We start from the raw sequence: 21857 nt of genomic DNA on the forward strand, positions 1-21857 counted from the left end.
TTAAGGCCAACGCCATGGGGTTGCTTTGAGAATTAATTGAAGTAGCACAGGCAAGCCCTTGGCTTTGGGGCTGCTCCACCATGCAGCTGCCAACACATTCCAGTCACCTGTCTGGAGCTGGCCAGGGTGGCGCTCTGGGGTGCACTGTCCCCATGGAGTCTTCAACCAACAGCAGCTGGAATGGTCTCCATCCGTGAGACAGAGGACGGAGGCGGAGAGTTTGCAGTTCCAACCCTGACAGCTAAAGAGCAGAAGACCACAGGTCCCAGAGACCTGTCAGTACAGACCTGCCCCTTCCTGGGCTGTGGACTTTCTATTTTGGACAATCTAAGCGAACAATATTGGGCTTCCCCTAAGTGACTGATTTTCTGTAAAGGCAAAACCACCAAATTAGCACCTAACACATGAACTCATTCATCTGGCAACTAGGCCAAACCCAACCCAAGATTTTTGTCCGCAAGTTTCCAGGACGGTTTGTTTATGGTCAGAGTCTTAGAGAATGGAATGAACTGCAGGATCCACCTACAAAATTTACAATTTGAGGCCGGGCGCGGTGGTTCATGCCTGTAATCCCAGCACTTTGGGAGGCCGAGGCGGGCGGATCACAAGGTCAGGAGATCGAGACCATCCTGGCTAACACGGTGAAACCCTGTCTCTACTAAAAATGCAAAAAATTAGCCGGACTTGGTGGCTGGCTCCTGTAGTCCCAGCGACTCAGGAGGCTGAGGCAGGAGAATGGCGTGAACCTGGGAGGCGGAGTTTGCAGTGAGCCAAGATCGCGCCACTGCACTCCAGCCTGGGTGACAGAGCGAGACTCTGTCTCAAAAAAAAAAAAAGAAAGAAAGAAAAATTTACAATTTGAGAAACCCTAGTTGCCTCAGCATCAGTTATGCCTCTTCGCACCTGAACTGGGACCAAATGAACAGCAGCAACAGTGAATAAGTGTTGAAGAAGATATGGGATATGATGAGGTTTCTCTTCAAATAACCTGATCAATCTTTTATTCTTTAATTCATAGCAACCCCCTCCTCCTTTTTTCCCTTTTCTCTTTTTTTTCCTTTCTGCCTTTGTTAGATGCCCAGGCACGCCACAATACCAGGCATTATCAATACTGGCTCACATTCCTTTCCTTATTAAAAAAAAAACAAAAAACTAACTTTCTAGCTAATCACAGACACCCCTTCCCCTTTCCTCTCTGCTTTCTTTTACGTGCCCACCTTATCTTAAAAAAAAAATCAAATGTTTAGCCAACCGAGATTAGTTTAAATTGTACAACCCAACCCCAGCCAATAGAAAAAGAGTACAAAGGCAGGACTTGCGTCAAAAATGAAGACTTTCATGCCCCTTTGTTCAGGTGAGCTCTCATGGTGACTGGCCAATGAGGCACCCCTCTGTGCAAAAATAAAATTGCTTTGCTAAAAATCGTTTGTTCAAGTATTCAATTTCCTTAAAAGTTTAAGCATCATTCCTAACAAGGGCATCCGGCTTCCACATGGCACATGGAATGGTACCTTCCGTGGCATGGCACAGGGATACCGTGGTTCCCAGAGCCAGCCGGTGAGCGGCAGAAACCCAGGGGCTGCAGACCTGCCCTGTGATTGGGAACATCCCCTGCACTGCGAGAGTGGTTTTCGTCACGCCACCTGGCTGGGCCATGTGGGCTGCAACCCACCAGCATCATCGGCTTTCCATGTACTTTCCCCGCAATGTGTTCTGACACAGCCGGGAAGGAAGGCTCACCTTGAGCACGACATTGAACTCAGAGGTGCCTTGCCTCTATCAGTGACCAGACAAACCATTTCCCATGTTTGTTTTGCTTTGTTTGTTTTGTTTTTGGCCAGGGAGCGCATGAAAAAAGGCTTATCAGGATTTAAGCGTGCAGGGACCTGACATGACATTGCTCAGGATGGTCACATTTGTCCCTTCCCATATAGGACTTATCCCCTGATGAGCACGTAGGACAACAGACCAAGTGGAATGGAACCAGCAGGGAGAAGCTGTGGCACATTCCCTCCAGAAACAGCGACGCCCTCCCATGCCTGACTGACTTCCTGGTGCAGTGTGTGCAACTCCTCTGAGTGGTGTGACCCTTCTGACTTAGATCATCTCCACAAGGCCCAGGTGAAGGTGAATATGACAACACCACCACTTAGTTACAGCCAGCTTCCTGTCCAATAAGATAAGAACAAAACTCCAGGAAGGCAGGACGGGTGATGGCAGGTCTGAGTCACTCCCTCCAGACACGTGGCAGCCACAGCCCAGCTTCTTCAGGTCCATCTTCCTCAGGCAGAATCCATCTGAAGCCATATTCTCCCTGTCCTGCACACACTACACACCAAAACATCCAGGTAGATTCATGGCCGGGCACAGTGGCTCACGCCTGTAATCCCAGCACTTTGGGAGGCCAAGGCAGGTGCATCACCTTAGGTCAAGAGCTTGAGACCAGCCCGGCCAACATGTGAAACCCCGTGTCTACTAAAAATACAAAAATTAGCCAGGCATGGTAGTGGGTGCCTGTAATCCCAGCTACTCAGGAGTCTGAGGCAGGAGAATTGCTTGAACATGGGAGGCGGAGGTTGCAGTGAGCCGAAATTGCACCACTGCACTCCAGCCTGGATAGTAGCGTGAGACTCCGTCTCAAAAATAATAATAATAAAAAACAACATTCAGGTAGATTTAAAGCATTTGGAATAAGGCCTCGGTAGCCTTATTCACAGTAGCCTTCTATGCCACAGTTAAAGCTAAGCTCTATTTAATAACCTGGGGCAGTAGGGTGCTGTGCAGCGGCTTGTGTCTACCTGAGGTCTGCCCAGGGGAAATGGATTCTAGCCTTTCTTGCAAAATGAGTTCTAGCCTTTCTTTGTATGTGGAAAGGCTGGGACAAGGCAAAGCAGGACCATAGCTTTTCCAGAAGGGCTGGAGAGACAGTAAGGCTTATGTAGATCTCCATGTGATAGCAACATTTCCTAAAGCTCTTTCACTTCTGTATCCCAGAAAACTACAAATATGTTCCACAGCCTCCACGGGGCATTGTGACTGTTTCCACAAGGAAGGCAGAATAACCTTCTTGTATCCTCCCTCCTAGTTTAGCCAAACTCAGTTAATTTGCTCTTCAATCCGAACCTCTAAAAGATCTGGAGTTGTGTCCTAATGCTCTGCTGAAGCCAGTCAAGTGGGGCCATTTAGGGTTTGGTCAAAGATGATTCAGTAAGATACGCACACATGTATTTAAAGGGATGGATTACGGAGAACTGAGATTAGGCCAGGATGCAAACTGGCTAAATAATTGGTGTGGGCTGTAGTTTCTGCATCTGGTGCTGAAGCCTGGAAGGTCTGGGGCAAATATTTGGGCCCCCAGTGATCCCCACCTCTGGGTGTTTATGGCCTTGTGTCATCCCCTCCTTTTAAGTAACTTGCTTCTAATCACTGGAATACAGCAACAGTGAGGGGAGGCCACTTCAGAGAAGAGGTTATAAAAGACTGTGACTTCTCTCTTGCACACTTTCTCTCCCTGGCTTTTCTCATGCGTTTGCTCTGATGGAGGGGCCATTTAGAGGCAAATAGAGCAGGCTCAGCCAAAAACCAGCAAGGAACTGAGGACTCAACCCACCAATCTGCGAGCAATGGAGTTCTGTCAGTGCATTCATAGGGGACCTCAGAAGCAGTCCCTTCCCCTGCTGAGCCTTCAGATGAGCCCTCACCCCTGGCCAATACCTGCGTGAGGACCAGTGAGTGACCCAAGCCAACTAAGCCACACAAAGATCCCCGATCCACAAAAACTGTGAGATAATAAATGTGCCTTGTTTGTTTTTTTTTTGAGACAAAGTCTCACTCTGTCACCCAGGCTGGAGTGCAGTGGCAAGACCTTGGCCCACTGCAACCCCTGCCTCCTGGGTTCAAGCAATTCTCGTGCCTCGGACTCCCGAGTAGCTAGGATTACAGGTGCCCACCACCATGCCCAGCTAATTTTCGTATTTTTAGTAGAGACAGGGTTTCACCATGTTGGCCAGGCTGGTCTCAAACTCCTGACCTCAGGTGATCCTCCTGCCTCGGCCTCCCAAAGTGCTGGGATTACAGGCGTGAGCCACAGCGCCTGGCCTAAATGTGCCTTGTTTTAAGCTGCCAAGCTTGGGGCAGCTACCACACCACCACCGTGATCTGTTTTCTGGCCTTTGAACACATCTCATTTATTCTCTTTTTCCTTTTTTTTTTTTGACAGAGTCTTGCTCTGTCACCCAGGCTGGAGTGCAGTGGCACGACCTCAGCTCACTGTAAGCTCCGCCTCCTGGATTCATGCCATTCTCCTGTCTCAGCCTCCCGAGTAGCTGGGACTACAGGCACCCACTACCACGCCCAGTTAATTTTTTTTGTATTTTTCAGTAGAGATGGAGTTTCACCATGTTAGCCAGGATGGTCTCGATCCCCTGACCTCATGATCCACCCACCTTGGCTTCCCAAAGTGCTGGTATTACAGGCGTGAGCCACCACACCAGGCCTATTTATTCTCTTTTTTCTTATCTTGTTTTCTTCACCAAGATTGTCACCGACCTTGCTCAGTGTCTCAGTGTCTGTCCAATTCTTCACCACCCAGGTCAGTTTCCACTTTCCCTCTGAGCCTTTCTGATTATTTCAACTCACGATGGTTTTTCTCTTCCACAAGACACAGAATTTGTTGTCTCAACCAGGCCAGGGTTTCTTTGGGCATTCCCCCTGTCCTTGGAATAGCACAGCCCAAATCATGGCACAAGTAGGATTTATTTTTATTTGTTTATTTTCTGTCCTTCTTATCATTGTATTATATATCCTTTCACTCTTTTTTTATTTTTGAAAATATAGTATGTTGTTATTAACTACAGTCACCATGCTGTGCAATGTGTTTGTTGAATTTATTCCTCCTGTTCAACTGAAATTTTGTATCTTTTCACCAACATTTCCCCAGCCTCTTACCCCACTCCCCATACCTCAGCCTCTGGTAACCACTATTCTTCTCTCTGCTTCTATGAGTTCAACTTTAAAAATTTTCCACAGATGAGTGAGGTTAGGTGATATTTGTCTTTCTGTGCCTGGCTTATTTCACTTAATATCATGTCCTCCAGGCTCATCCATGTTGTTGTGAATTACAGGATTTTCTTCTTTTTAAAAGCTGAATAGTCTTCCATTGTGCATATATACCACATTTTCTTCATTTGTTCATGCCTTGATGGATACTTAGGTTGACTCCATGTCTTGGCGATCGTGGATAGTGCTGCAGTGAGCATGGGAGTCTAGTGACGTCTTTGGTATGCTAATTTCAAATCCTTTAGATGTATATCAAGAAGTGGAATTAATGGATCCAAGTGGGATTGAATACCAGACAGATGAATCATCAATGCGAGTAGGATTTGCATTTCTTTAGAAGCAAAACTGGAGAAGATTGGAGGTTAAACATTGGATCAACATTGGTTGTCAGCATGAGCATGAGAGTTGGGTGAGAGGCAGGTGCAGCGTGGGGAAGTGTTGATGAGAGAGAAGCAGGCCTGAGTGAGGGGTTCTATTTGTCTGTTCTCACATTGCTGTAAAGAACTGCCTGAGACTGGGCCATTTATAGAGAAATGAGGTTTAATTGACTTACAGTTCCATAGGCTGTACAGGAAGCATGGCTGGGGAGGCCTCAGGAAACTTACAATCATGGCAGAAGGTGATGGGGAAGCAGGCAAGTCTTACAAGCCAGAGAAGGAGGAAGAGAGAGTGAAGGGGAAGAGCCACATGCCTTTAAACAACCAGATCTTGTGAGAACTCATCACTGTCACAAGAACAGCAAGGGGGAAATCCACCCCCATGATCTAGTCACCTCCCATCAGGCTACTCCTCCAACACTGGGGATTATAATTCAACGTGAGATTTGGACGGGGACACAAATCCAACCATATCATCAGGGGAGAGCTGGCAACTGTGCTGAAAACTTCTGAGGGTCCCATAAGCTGAGAACAAGAAAGTGATCATCAGCTGTGGTGATGTGGGTGTAAGTCCTGATTGTGACAAGAGGCATCTCAGAAGAACTACAGGAAAAAAGGGGAACATCAAATTATCCATGTGATGGGAATTGAAGATGTAGACAGTTCTGGCATTATGGCTGAGAATGTGACAAAATAGATGGCATGTTAAAAAGAGAGAGGAAGGTGGAATTGAGGAGGGGCCTGAAACAAATCTTGATAATTAAACGGACACTTTGACAAATTACTCAGATTCTTTGGGCCTCGCTCTTTCCATCTGTAAAACAGAAGTAATCATAACAGGTGATCTATTTTGTTATTGAGAGTTAGATGAAGTAGAGATAGGAATAATATCCTAATGTGGGTGGTAACACAATTTATCTATAGTAGTTAACTGAGACAAGAGTAATGACAAGAATATGGCAATTATTGGAGTAGATGAATTAATATTAGGTTGATGCAAAAGTAATCGTGGTTTTGCAATTAAAAGTCATGGCAAAAGCAGAAATTACGTTTGCACAGACCTAATACTTCATTTAGTAGGGTCATCAAATTTTAATCCCACAACAAATTACGTTTATATCTTTGTGATTACTCTTTGTACAACTATTCAGTTGCTCTCCATCTTATAATTACTAAAACCTCCTAATTCTCAGTGAGTCCTTCCTGGAACTCCTTAAATCACAGTCTGTAACCACACTCCCCCTCGCCCTTTCATCTCTACCCCAACTTTTGGGGTTCGCACCACAGCTGGGCTCGGCTTGTTTGTTTCTTTATATGTGTTTGCATGAAGATACCTGCCTCCATGTGAATTCTACCTAATTAGAGCTATGAGATTTTCCTCAAATATGTAAATTCTGTAATTATTTCAGAATTGACATATGGGTGCACTTTCTCATATGTTTACCATATTGTTGATATTCATGGGATTAAACAATTTCAGTAACCCCTTAGATGAAAAATTTCAAAATGGATCTGACAAAGAAAAATTGTTCATAACAAATATGAAGCTACAGGTATCTAATGAGTATGAAGCGCTTGTGATTGGAGCCTCCAGCCCCAGCAATCATGCAGGCAGGTCATCCACATTTCGTTGAGGGCCTCTTCCTTCAGTTTGTTATTCCAGCTCAGAGGAAATCACTCACTGGGGTAACTGCCTCCATTCAAGTGGAGGCTGGAGGCTGGCAGACACTTTGTGTTGAGAGAGTGCATCTGCCTCAGGAGGCTGGTCAGGCTGGCCAAGGCGGGATCCTTTGGAAGAGACGGCAGCTTCCAGAGGGGCGTCTGTGTGGGTCTTCTGATGTGCAGAAAGAGGTCTCTGTAGCCATTCTGCCAATTCTTATTCTGAAAAAAGCTCTCATTGTCAAGATTCATCTTCAAGGTACCAAAAAGAGGTGGAAATTGGTGGCTATGCTCACGGCCGCTGGTGGCATTGAAGAGGTGGAAATTGGTGGCTATGCTCATGGCCGCTGGTGGCATTGAAGAGGTGGAAATTGGTGGCTATGCTCACGGCCACTGGTGGCATGGAAGAGGTGGAAATTGGTGGCTATGCTCACGGCCGCTGGTGGCATGGAAGAGGTGGATATTGGTGGCTATGCTCACAGCCGCTGGTGGCATTGAAGCATGGAGCCAGCGCAGGTGGCTTTGACACTGGCTGGTGCACTCTACATGGACCTGGGGGCAGCACAAGTGCGGGCCACAAGTGTGCAGGTGCTGTAATTAAAACATTCAGAAAGGTAGTCGGGGGTAGAGGACTTATTGAGAAATGTCTGCTCCCAGCTCAGCTTCCCTCAGAGCTGCCTAGAGTTGGTGCTCCTGAGAGCAGCTGGCTCAGTGGGGAAAAGGCTATGACAAACCCTGAGCCTCTGTGGGGCTCCTTGCTGGCTCCATGGCTGCTGCTGGGCCCCATTCTATTCCCTATCATGAGAAGTTGGCCAACTCATGGGGATCTCTTCCTGTCTATCTGCTCACAAGGCACCGCTGGCAGCCACTAGGCACACAGTGACTATATCTAGAATGAATGAGCATAACCTCCACCCATGGCTTGATGCAGGATGTTCCCCCACCCCAGAAGGCCCCCTCGGGCCCCTCCCACTCAACACTACCCAGTGGCTAACCCTGCTTCTGTGGCCAGCAAGGCAGTATCTGCCTGGGTTTGAACAGTGTATGAGGAGTCACAGCCGGTACACCCTGGGGTGTGGGCTGGTCCTCCAGGAAGCAGATGCCCAGACAGATAGGACTGCAAATGTGTATTAAGGGAAACACTATGGAAATGAGAGGGAGAGGAGGCAGCACCGGGCACGGAGCATAAAATATGTTGGACACTCTTCCAAGATATCACGGCTCAGGAGAGTCCTCCAACTGTCCTGTAAGGTAACAGGATTCTGGTTTATTTCCATGTGATCTTCTTTTATCCAACATACATTTTGTCTTCTATAAAATATCTGTGCCCCTGCTGAATATATCTGTGGGTGGCTGCATCCGTGTCTGTGTGTCATGGAGAATAATTATCTACAGATCACAGATACAGATCTCAGAAGTGAACTGTGTATGCATTCTTATAATTTCCTCATCTCGTAAGGACCTGAATTTTAATCTTGGATATAGGTGCTTTCCCTTATCTTTTATAACAGAGGTTGGAAATCCTGCGCCTGAGCTGTTATACCCTAAGGTTTATTTAACGAACTTTGGTGAATGTCTTTTGCTGATCTTCTGAGTGGGAATATTTTCATTTAACCAGCGAGAGGGGTGAGGGTCTAACACCTACCAGCTATTTTGCAAGATGCTTTCTTTATAGGCTTGGTCTCTTAGTCCTCACAATGACCTCATAACCACATCATTCCTGGCTCATTTAATAAGGAAGCTGGGGCTCTGAGTCCACTGAGAGTTGGTGTCTGGGCTCAGGCAGCAGGGACACAGGGAAGGGCGAGGAGTTTGCACGCCAAGCGTGGGAGATGCAAAGCTGGGAGTCGCGAGTGGGAAGGAGAGGGTGCTGGGGATGAGATGATGCCAGAGCAGCTCAGGATGGGCCTTGACTTCCCCACCAGAGGTGGCCTCATTCCGAAGGCCAAGGCCACAGCTCCGCTGAACCCCACCCATCCTCATTGTTAGTCTCCTTGGGCCTAAAAACTCAGGGAGACAGGGCCCCCTGACAACCCAGTGAAATTTCCCAGACCTCGAGGCATTTACTCACCCTGATTCAAAGCCTTCCCACATCCGGGGAAAGATTCATCTTTCCTACAGATAATGGACTAAAGGCTGTAGGGCAACAAGGAAGTGCTGGGGGCAGGTAATTTGCTGTGCGCACTGTGCATCTGAGCTCTCCCGTGGCGGCGCTGTGTGGCACTCGTGCAGCATCCACACTCCTGTTCACAGTGCTTGCTCAGCCAGGAGCAGCCTTCCAGCTCCACCTGAATTCAACAAAGCCCCAGGTGACACCTCCCTGCTTCATCCTTCTCTTCCACAGCCTCCTGTTTATTCCCAGGAGATTCCGTCTCCGCTTTCCGCACCCTGGGTCCCTTCACCTGTGCTTCCATTAGGAGTGGTCAGAGGCTCTGTGCCCTTCTTGTGGGTCTCTCTGCTGCAGGACACAGGACGCCCTGCAAGTAAGGGACGGGTCTCATCCCTCACAGAGCTGGTCCTATGGCCCAGGTTCCATACACGCCTGCAGAACTGGTATTTCTGGGTTCTATGAACAATCTCTGGCTGGGCACAGTGGCTCATGCCTGTAATCTCAGCACTTTGAGAGGCCAAAGTGGGCAGATGGCGTGAGTCTAGGAGTTCGAGACCAGCCTGAGCAACATGGTGAAGCATGGTCTCTACAAAAAGTAAAAAGAAAAAAATTAGCCAGTCATGGTGGTGCAGGCCTGTAGTCCCAGCTACTCCAGAAGCTTAGATGGGAGGATCACCAGAGCACTGGAGGTGGAGGTTGCAATGAATCAGGATTGCACCACTGCACTCCAGCCTGGGTGACAGAGCGAGACTTTGTCCCCCTAAAATAAAAAATACTATTTCCTCATCTACAGGAGAACCCTGCTGCCAAGATCATGATGAGGAAATAATGCAACCGAGTGTGTACCCTCAGAAACTTGAGAAAAGTGACCACATCTTCAGCCAGTGTTACCATGGTGCTACAAAGCCCTGCAGTACCATCTGTGACATTTCCATTCACCTAAACAAAGGAAACAGGAATCCATTTCACAGGTCAGTTTCTACTGTTCAGAAAAACAAACCAAATGGTGCACGTGGAGGTGGTGGGCGAGGTCACAGTGGCCACATGGGTATAGGAAGTGGCTGAGGTCCCAGAGGACACTCAGGTGAAGGACTCAGTTGAGATAGCAGAGGCCAGCCAAGTGGAGGAGGTGGCTGATGTACTAGAGGAGACCTGGGTGGAGAAGGTGGCTGAAGTCCCAGAGGCCACGAGAGGAGACTATTGAAGTACCAGAGGAGACTCATGTGAAAGTGGTAGTGGAGGGGCCAGAGGCCACCCAGGTAGAGGAGGTGGCTGAGGCTCCACAGCCTACTAAGTGGAGGAGTAAGCTGAGGTCCTACGGCCACATAACAGAAGAAGGTTGATGAGGTCCCAGAGGACAAACAGCTGCAGGAGGTGGATGAGGTCCCAGAGGACAGGCAGCTGCAGGAGGTAGATGAGGTCCTGGGGGACAACCAGCTGCAGAAGGTGGATGAGGTCCCAGAGGACAGGCAGCTGCACGAGGTGGATGAGGTCTCAGAGGACAAAGAGCTTTGGGAAGTGGTTGAGGTCCCAGAGGACAGAGAGTTGTAAGAGACAGTTGAGGTCCCAGAGGACACTCCAGTGGAGGAGGTGGTTCAGTTCCCAGAGGGTACTTGAGTGGAGGAGGTTGGTGAGGTCTCAGAGGGCACTCAAGTGCAGTAGGTGGTTGAGGTCCCAATGGACCCTCTAGTACAGGAGGTTATTGATGTCCCAGAGGACACTCGAGTGGAGGAGATGATTGAAGTTGCAGGGGACACTCGAGTGGAGGACATTGCTGAGGTCCATTAGGAAACTCGAGTGGAGGAGGTGTCTCAGTTCTAAGTAAACCTTCAGCTGGAAAAGGTGTTTCAGGTCCCAGAGGATGTTCAAGTGGAGGAGGTATCAGAGGTCCCAGAAGACCTTCAGTTGCAGAGAGTGGTTGAGGTCCCAGAGGACATGGAGGTGGAGGAGGTGGCTGGCAGCCCATCAGTGGTCTGGAAGGGCCAGCCATGAGGTAGGACAAGTAGGCCAATTCTGACAGAGAACAAGGCTCCAGTTCAGCCATGTTTACCTGCAAGGCAGAGGAAGAAATGTTTTGAAACATATTAATATGAGGGACAAAACACCGAGACCAACACAAGCTGCACCTCATGCTGCAAGTGATGGTCCCTTGCACCTTCTCCTTCTTCAGGTTCCTCAACAGCAGCATCAGTGCCATAAATTCTCCCTTCCACTGAGTCCTGCTAACAGCAGAGGAGTGAAACAAAATCACTGTGTCTGTCTGCAAATGTAGGCAGGCTGGGGGCCTGTCCCAGGGAAGACAGAGTCATTCTGCAGTAATAAAGCAGCATGTTTCCAACATAGGGGTGTCTGCGTCTATCCTCATTCCTCCCTCACCACCATCACCGGAGCATGCTCCTTGCATCAGATAAACAGAAAGAGAGGAATGGAAAGCCCATTGCTCACACATGAGTCACAGCTATTCTTAAGAGAATGTTCTCCAGGCCTTTCATGTCCTATCACTGATTCTCAGAACTCTGCAAGGTCAGTGTGACCACCCTGCTCCAAATCTAAGAAAACGGAGGCTCCCAAAGGAAGGAGAAAATTCACCCAGGGTCACACAGCTTGCAAGAGGCAGACAGGAAGCCGATTCCAGCTCTGCCTGCAGGACCCTCTCATACCCCCTCTGCTTCCCTTCTTGACAAAGGGTCTTCTCCACTCCAGAGGTGCCACCTGTGGGCACAAAGGTCTTTGGGGATATGTGGATTCCTGAAGACCTGCAGGGGAATTGGGAGAGGGTTTTCTCACAGGACGATCCTATGTACAGATGTCAGTTTGGCACAACTATCATATTGCTTTTAACTCCCAGGTAATACCAAATTTTAAGTGCACTACGACATAAAAAATAAGTTTGTCCATGGAAAAATGAGGGGGGAATTCTAAACAGCAGAAGTTTTAAAAATGTGTTTGATTTCAAGTGTACAAGTCCCATCATGTGTGATCAGAGGACGCAGCAGGTGTCAAAACTACACAGGCCACAGGAGAACCAGCTTCACTGAGCATCACTGAAGGTCTTCATTGGGAATTGTCCTTGTAGGCAATGAGTGACGTTCACTCTTCACTACCTCACAGCCAGGGCACATTTTCCATTGCAAATATAGAACCTCTGACACCTAGAATATGAGATCAAGGGCACCACTGGGTGGGCGTGGGGGCAATTTTGCACAACACAGTTACCAACAGAGCTGGGACTATGATGAATTATGGAATTGGCTTTTTCGAAGAGTATTCAAAATTGCACATACTAATGTTGGATTAATGAGTTTTCCGTTTTTTTGCTTCTGGGATTACAGCAGATATTCTAAAGGTTAATCACCTACCTTATGGCAGAAGAGAAATAAAATCACACAAAAAAGAACACCCTACATATTTTGGAAAGCGGACCCTAGCATATTTGGAGTAAAATGGGTCAGTCAGGGTCCCTTGGGTCATGAGACCTACAGCAGTGGAGCTCAGTGGCATCTCCTCGTGTTATTTCTGCAAACAGAACAGTGAAAGCCCTTCAGCCCTCGGCCCCTGAGCATTCATGGCTTCTGCAGCTGCCACCAAAGATGACTAGCTGGGAATGGAGAAGCCCCGGAAGCTCATAAGGATGATTTTGCTTTTGAAAAACAGAAAAGGCACCCCAGAACCCACAGAGCAGAGGCCAGGCCAGGAGAGGGAGATGTCGGAAAAGACAAAAGTGTCCTGAAATAGGCAGAGTGAAAATGACTCCAGCATTTACCTTTTTTCCATTTCTGATAAAGAGCACAAAGGTAAAAAAAGGATTTTTGACCAAAAGCTCTGTTGACATCCTATTAAACAAACACCAATCTATTTAATTTTCGTAATGTAAATGGTAGATATTTTCATAATTCTTATGCTAATAAATCATTTCCCTGATTTTTTTGTAAAACCCAATATTCCTAATGAAGTCCAGAACAATGAATTGTTCTAAATAATTTCTTCTTATTTCTGATTACAAGCATACCTCTACAGGAAGTTAGTATACTCACACCAAGGCTAGTTTTCCAGAAGAAAATGGCAAGTGAACAAATTCCCAGGGAAACAACAATAATAACAAGCATCCGGGGAATTCCAGGAAAGTCAGGCCCAGGATGAAAATGGTCAGGCACAACATCGATGACCTGGAATAATAATAGTTGAAATAATGAGAAGGCTCAATGACATTGACAATATTTCAGTCCCAAAGACTCATCCTTAGAAACCCTCAACCTCCTCCGAGAAGTAAACACACCTCTCAGATATCACCAGTGAATTCCACTGCTTCAAGAAGGATTGGAAGTTGACAGTCTCATGTTTCTTGCATGGCTGGTAGTGGTTTTAAGCATTGCAAATTTGGGGTGTCTTTTTTCTTGGTCTAAAGCAGGGAGGTCCAATCTTTTGGCTTCCCTGGGCTATATTCAAAGAAGGAGAGTTGTCTTGAGCTGCACATAAAATACACTAACACTAGAACTAGCTGATGAGCTAAAAAAATTACAAAAAAATCTCATAGTGTTTTGAGAAAGTTTACAAATTTGTGTTGGGCCACATTCAAAGCTGTCCTGGGCTGCATGCGGCCTGTCACCTGCGGGTTGGACAAGCTAGGTATAAAGTAATTATCATTTTTTTAAAGTTACTTACTTTTTAAATTGACATATAACATTGGACGTATTTATCATGTATCACATGATAAAAGAATCCCTGTGAATCACACTTCTCTCTTGGATTATGAATGAATGAATCTCTGCCATTTAAAGATCACCATAAGTCAAAAAACTACAACAAAGAGATGACTTCATTCAGAAATAAGTTATCAAATTTTAATGCTTGATAATAACCCAAGTGGAGATCACGAATGTGGCATGAATAGTGTGGGAATTCTCTAAGATTCTTGATATTAATTCTGTTAGATTCTTATGTGAATGAAGACAAAGACTTCCCTTGAATAAGTTCAGATGGCTTCTGATAACATTCCTACATAGATTCCTCAGGATTTAACTGTATGCTCTTGAAAACATCTTCATTTTAAGTGCTTCTTTCAAGATGGTGAATGAAATAGAGATAGGCATTCAACAGGCTGGACTCAGCATATGTTGAGTCCAAACTGGAAAGGACTGAGTTAGAGATCTGTGCAACAATGGGAATGATTTCAAAAACATCGTGCTGAGCAGAATCAGGCAGACACAAAGGAGTATCTATGGCATGGCATGCATCTATATATGTGAAATTCCAGAAGAAGCAAAATCAACCTATGATGAGAAAGGGATTGGCTGGGAAGAGGGAAAGTTCACTTTCTGGGGTGATGTAATATTGTAGATCTTGAAAGGGGCTTTGGATATGCAGTGTGTGTACTTTCCAAAGTTAGCAATGTTACACTTAAGATTTGTATAGTTCATTCTGTGTAATTCTTGTTTAGAAGAAAATTTTATAAAGCAATATTGAATTCTACTTAATGTTAGTTTTGCTAAACTATTCATCGGAAGTATGTTGATGTCTCCAATTCAGTTGGAAATACATCTAAAATAAGATGGGCTGATGGATGCATAGAGGGATGGAAAGATGGGTACATATGTGTTAAGTCATGTTCATTAAAATGTTAACACATCAATGCTGTATTTATAAACATTTTTATAATAAAATTTTGATGGTAATTGCCAGAACCACTTGTGTCATGTCAGTAATTTTTCTCTTTAAACGAGAGTTCCAAAATAATTATTATTCATGTTCTATATGTTTGAACAATTTTACACACAATATCAATTGGACTTTTTTATGTCAATTGATCTTGGCATTGTAAAATGCAAGGATACACAGGGAAAGCTTGCAGAGGTGCTGCTTTATGGGTTTTTGTTTTCAGGACAAAGACCAAATGGGAAAAACAAGCCTTCTATCTCTTTCCTAGGGAGAGGATAGACACACTGTCATATGTCCATACAAAGGAATTTTACTCAGCACAATAAAACAAAGACAAACTATTAATATTTAAAACAATATGAACCAATGTGAACATGATTCTGCTGACTTTACAGAATTGAGAACAACAAGAATACGTCTCTTGTATGACTCCATTACATGAAATGGCAGTGCAGGGGGAGGGGAGGATAGTAGGATGGAGGGAGAAGGACAGATGGATTCAAGAAGAGGAGGAGAAAACTTTGAAGAAGGAGGAATGTGTTTATTATCTTGAATCTGGAATGTGGTGATGCTTTCATTGCTGTATCCATATATAAAAGTCAGCAGATTGTATTCTTTACAAAGAGGCTATTAATACACAGGACTTTACATCACTTAAAGAGTAGGAAGGAAATTTGAGACACAAACTATTAGTTTTTATTTATCTGACAAAACATTGCAAATATTTTAAAAAATTATAGAACTTTACCTAGAAATTTATAATTCAATTTAAAATGGAGATAAGAAAATACAAACTCACAATGGTCAGGAAGCCAAGGTCTTCTTTTATATGTTTAAAAATTTGTATTATATTCTTTGAAATATATCCAAAAACATGTCCACACTGTATGGAAGAATAAGAAAAAATATAAGAAAAAAGTCTTAAAGTTATAGATGAAAATATTACATAAACATATGTTTACATATACATAAAACTGAGAGTGGACAGCTGTTATAATAAGAATACCTAGGTTATATTCCAACAAAAATAATCACAGATTGTTGTTTAGCCCAAGTTTCTATAAACATTAACTTTTGAAAACCAATATTCACCTCTGCTGAAACGGGGCACTTCATGTCAGATTTTCAAAGTCCATACAGATTTGCATAACATAGTCTCCTTGGAATTATGATTGAAACTGTGAGAATTGAGGTCAGTTAAAAACACGATACCAAGTAACCACTAACAAGAGTTCACCTTCATATTTTAGAGCATTGCACCTGAAGCACTCAGGAGCACCCTTGGAAATCCACATGGAAGGCAATACAAACTTCCTGCAATGTATGGCCACCACCACACAAGGCACACATATTATTTTACGAACACTGGATTTACAAGTATTGGGGGAGAAAATAAATTCAAAATGCAACTAAGACCAATCCACATACCAAGACTCAGTTTTGTGCAAATCAAACCTCGCTAGAAAGCAGCCTCTGAGCTCTGTGGCACTTTTGTCTTCAGCCTCACAGTGGAGGTGAGTGCAGCCTGGGCTCCTGGGAGAGATGCACTGTCGCTGAGCAGCCTCCATCTGAAAGGAAGCAGGAGCTCTGGGCACAATGGTTAATTAAAGATGTGGATCAAATGCACAAGAAGGACAAAGGTCATCTTGTCACTGACCAGGAAAATATCCCCCATCTTGGGCACTCTTGTCACATCTGACAATTATCTGGATGCAGGTTATCAGTAGTGGGCTCCTACCCAGATTAGGTCCAATGGGGCCAGGAAAAGCTTAGGTTCTGATAGTCGACGGCCATGAGCAAGGGTGGATGTGGAAAATGCAAAGAGGAAAATGTATCCAAGTCTTCAAAGGTGAGGTAGGGAAAGAGAGTGTAACTGATCTATGAAAATGCAGCCAGATAAAGGGAAGAACATTCCAACCAAGATTATCAAGACATTTCCTCCTTCATAGACTCAAAAGAATCAAGAGACTCTTCTTTGATTGGAATTGGAGGCGCTCATGTGGGCGATTCTGCCTCGATGCAGTGGTTGCTCCCATCACTGGACTTTTCCAGCTCCCTCTCTCTGAGAATCTGGTGCATGCCACTCAGAACAAATACCCTCATCTCTATAAGGTGCCCTCTCCTGTGCGTAGTGGAGAGGTTTTATAATGTGAGGCTGAAACCTTTCAAAGTAGAAATCTGTGATTTCTTTCTATTTGGACAAACAAAAGGACCATAAGACCCTTTCTGCTTTGGGTAAATCAACGATCTGCACAGGACACATTTTACAGAACAAAGGACAATAGAGTCCTCATTCACATCCTGATCATGTCACTCCTGGTGACTCCGCATTGCAAACATCCCAGCAGGGTGCAGCCCTTTTCTCTCCCATCTGATGGGCTTCTGGGGCTCCCATCACTCTGATTGGAAAGGGACTCCCTGGAGGCAGCTCCTAAGAGCAGAAGACACGGATGACTCAGAAGTTCCTAGAAAGTCATCAAACCAGATGACACAGAACTCAAATGACATTTCACTTTGTTTTGTATGAGACAAGGTCTTACTCTGTCGACAAGGCTGGAGTGCAGTGGGGGTGATCCTGGCTCACTGCAACCCTCACCTCCTGGGGCCAAGCGATCGTCCCACCTCAGCCTCTCCAGTAGCTAGGACTACAGGCGCTCGCTGCCAGGTCTAATTGTTTGATTTTTTTGTAGAGATGGGGTTTTGCTATGATGCCCAGGCTGGTCTCGAATTCCTGGACTCAAGCGATCTGCCCACCTTGGGCCCCAAAATGCTGGGATTACAGGCGTGAGCTGTGTCATTTCACGCCCCGTGACAGCCCAGTGAAAAGGAAGGAACCCCGCAGGTCCACTGTCTACTCATGTGGCTGGACCAATGGCTGCAAAACCCCAGCACGAGGAGCCAAAAGAGCAGCCACTGCAGCCGCATGTCCTGGTCTTCTCAGGGCGCCCTGAGGTGGCCAGGACACAGATGGGGGTGGCTTAGGGCTGGGGGAGGGAAGGGGATTGGGATGGGGATGGGGAGGGGGAAGGGATCTCAGTTGGGGAAGGGAAGGGAGAGGAGAGGAGGGAAGGGGACGGAAGGGGGGCTGTTGGGCACCTGGAGGAGGAGGAGGAGGAGGAGAGACGGGTCTGGGAAAGGAACCAGTTCAAACTAAGTCCTGAAGCCCTGGTGGGAGGTTCAGCTACAGGTCAGTGGGAAAGTCGATCAGCAGAGCAGCAGGACACATGGGGTAGGGCAGCGGGAGGCTCCGGAGCAGTTGGAGGGAGACCAGGGCTCTGGTTTCCACCAAACTAGCTCCTGTCTGGGAGCTGCGTCAGCAACCCTGGGGCTTTGTCCTCCCTCTCCACCAGTCCCTGGCCCCGGTGGGTGGTGCCTCACAGTGGACATTCCAGGAGGTGCCCGTTTTCTTCCAACATCCCTCCCCGACCTGGGCTGGGCAACATAGAGACCTCATCTCTACAAAATTTTAAAAGTTAGCCAGGCATGGTGGCTTGCAGCTCTGGTCCCAGCTACTCAGAAGGCTGAGGTGGGAGGATTACGTCAGCCTCACAAAGGAAGACTCTGCTTGAAATAAAATAAATTAACCTAAGTAAAACACAAATAAAAAGAAAGATATTCTTTATTCACAAATTGGTAGAATTAATATTGTGAAAATGTCTATCTTACATAAAATGATCTACGGGTGTAATGCAATCCCTATCAAACTACCAGTGACATTCTCCACATGCAAAAGGAATACCCCAATTCATCTTGTCCCACAAAAGAAAACCATCAATAGTCAAAATAATTGAGTATAAAAAAAGGGCAAAGCTGAAGGCATCACAGAATCTGCCTTTGAAATATACTACAAAGCAACAACAAGCAAAACTGTATGGTACTGGCATAAAAACAGACACATAGGCCAATAGAGCAGAATAGAGATCCCAGAAATAAATCCATGCATTTACAGCTAACTGAGGTGACAAAAACACACAATGGTTAAAGGACAAACTCTTCAATACATGGTGTTGGGGAAAAAAATGGACATCTACATACAGAACAAAGAAATGAGACCCACATCTCACACCACATATAAAAAGCAACTTGAAATAAAGACTTGAATGTAATATCTGAAAGTCTGAAACTACTACAAGACAACATAAGGGAAAAGAAAATACGGTATTGCTTTGGGCAATTATTTTTTGAATGTAACCTCAAAATGCCAGGAAATAGAAGTAAATATAGACAAATGAGATTACTTCAAACTAAAAAGCTTCTGCACAGCACCACATACAATCAATGGAATGATAACCTAGGAATGGAAAAATATTTTTAAATTATAAATCTGACAAGGGGTTAATATCCAAAATATTTAAGAGACTCAGCTATACAACAAAAACAAGTATTAAAAATGAGAAAAAAACTTAGACATTTCTCAGAAGACATACATATAACAAATAGATAAATTTGAAAATACTAAACATAAATAATTATCCAGGAAAAGCAAATCAAAGCCACTGTGAGATACCAACTCACTCCTTTCAGAATGACTATTAATAAAAAGACAAAACAACAACAACAAAAAACTAAGGGTTGATAAAGGTGTGAAGAAAGAGAAGGCTTGCACATTGTTGGTGGGAATGTATATCGGTACAGCCATTCTGGAAAACAGAATGAAGATTTCAAAAAAATTAAAAATGGAACCACCATTTGTTACAGCAATCACACTACTGGTTATACATATATTTTTAAGGACATCAGTGTGTTGAAGAGACATTTGCATGCCCACGTTTACTGCAGTAATATTTACTATAGCCATGATATAAAGATCACCCCAAATGTGCCGAAACCATGAATCCTGTGACGAATCCCTTCATTTCCAATCACACGGATGAACCTGAAACACATTATGTTAATTTACAGAAACCAGGTGCAGAAAGAAATATACCATATGTTCTCACATGTGACATCTAAACAAGTTCACCTGTTTAAGTAGAGAGTAGAATTGTGGTTACCAGAGGCAGGGGTTTTTAGGAGGGCAGAGGGATTGGGGAGCTGACTGTCAAATTAAGACACAATTACAGTAAGATAGGATGACTAAATTTGAGAGATTTATTGTACAGTCTGTTGACTATACTTAATGAGGATGTATTGTGTTTTTAAAAATGAGAAGACAGTCAAATGTTTAGTTCTTACCACGTAAATAATTATATGGGGTAAAGCATATGATAATTAACTAGAATAAAGCATTTGACACGTATATACCTCAAAACATCATATTTTACATGATATATACACTTGTATGTCAATTAAAAGAATAAATAAACATTATAGAATTTTAGCAATGTTCCAAATAATGAATCTCTTTCTTAGTCATAAGCTTAGCTAAACAGTATCAAAAATATATAGTTTTTGTGAAGGTTTGGGTTTGTTCTTTTGTTTGTTTTGTTTTTTGTTGCCCAGGCTGGAGTGCAGTGGCACAATCTCATCTCACTGCAACCTCTGCCTCTCAGGTTCAAGCGATTCTCCTGGCTCAGCCTCCTGAGTAGCTGGGCGTATAAGCACGCACCACCACACCTGGCTAATTTTTGTATTTTTAGTAGAGATGGGGGTTTTGCCACCTTGGCCAGGCTGGTCTCGAACTCCCAATCTCAAATGATCCACCCTCCTCGGCCTCCCAAAGTGCTGGGATTACAGGCATGAGCCACCGCGCCTGGGCTTGTGAAGTGTTTGTTCTACCATTTGTCAGCCATAAGCATAGGAACTCTATATTCTTACAGCACGTGCAGGACCCAGCACAGAGTGCAGGAAAGGACAGGCGCCTTTAACCCAAGGGCTCCTAGAGTTTCTGGTACTCATGTTGATGGAATGGAAAATACTAAAGATGCAGGTGGCATTAGCAGTCCCACCACTAGCTACGCTGTGAACACAGAAAACAGGTTTACATTCCAACTCACAGAGAAATATTTAAATTCAGAAGCTGTCATGACTCCAGAGATTTATCTAGAAACAATGACCAACGAGTTAGATACAGCTAGGTAACTAAGACTGAGGACTGTAAACTGTGAACTACACAGATTACAATATAGGAAAATATTATGACATGAAAATGAAAAATCCTCCATGATTCCAATATCTGGAAAGGAAAGATCATTCAAAATTTCATTCTTTATTTTTTATTTTTGAGACAGAGTCTTGCTCTGTCACCCAGGCTGGAGTGCAGTGGTGCGATCTCAGCTCCCTGCAACCTCTACCTCCCAGGTTCAAGTGATTCTCATGACTCAGCCTCCCAAGTAGCTGGGAGTATAGGCGCCCCTCCCCCAGCACACCTAGCTAATTTCTGTATTTTTAGTAAAGATGGGGTTTCACCATGTTGGCCAGGCTGGTCTCAAACTCCTGACCTCAGGTGATCTGCTTGCCTTGGCCTCCCAAAGTGCTAGGATTACAGGCATGAGCCACCGCGCCCCACCCATTCAAAATCTTAAATCCACAGAGGTCATTCTCTTATTGCTCCACTTACATTCAAAAATACATTCTGCGTGACAACATACATTGTGCTATAAGTATTTCACAGAAAATGTAAAACTTTTTAGTTACCATAAACTCCCCTAAAAATTATTTCAAAATATATTTTCTCTTAAGACATTTCAAATTTTGAAGTTTCTTAATACAGTGCTTACCATATACAACCCACTGGTATTAATGCTTTTACTATTCAAACTAATGTTATAGTAACCACACTGTGTTAGGACTTAATAACATCTACCTTTTACAAATAAACCCAGTCAATGCTAACTGACCGATTGAATTTTCTGGCCTGCAGACAGTGCACGCCTCTTGTCCCAATTAAGTGATCCAAATGTTGTATTCATGGCTATAAATGGCCTCAAACACTCCAGTGAAAAGCAATTTCTCACCACATTAGAAAATCCCAAACCTCTCATCAGAATCTGCAAAGTGCTACGTGGAGTGATGTGGGGTGGGAAAACAGTGAGAAAGTTGTAGCCCTTAAGACAGCC

General features: G+C 44.7%; 1 long non-coding RNA gene and 1 pseudogene across 1 annotated transcript; both read right to left on the reverse strand.

Annotated features, from left to right (window-relative positions):
- Positions 1 to 829: 829 nt before the first annotated feature.
- Positions 830 to 15836, reverse strand: LOC129048562 (uncharacterized). Its single transcript, XR_008510988.2, has 3 exons — positions 15659 to 15836; positions 13239 to 13370; positions 830 to 11254 (listed from the first exon to the last, which is right to left on the reverse strand). It is a non-coding gene; the product is annotated as an uncharacterized LOC129048562 (long non-coding RNA).
- On the reverse strand, positions 20556 to 21002 carry PONPYGV1R-PS1870 (vomeronasal 1 receptor ponPygV1R-ps1870 pseudogene; annotated as a pseudogene).

The sequence above is a fragment of the Pongo abelii genome, chromosome 9 (genome assembly GCF_028885655.2).
Source record: "Pongo abelii isolate AG06213 chromosome 9, NHGRI_mPonAbe1-v2.0_pri, whole genome shotgun sequence".
Classification (NCBI taxonomy): domain Eukaryota; kingdom Metazoa; phylum Chordata; class Mammalia; order Primates; family Hominidae; genus Pongo; species Pongo abelii.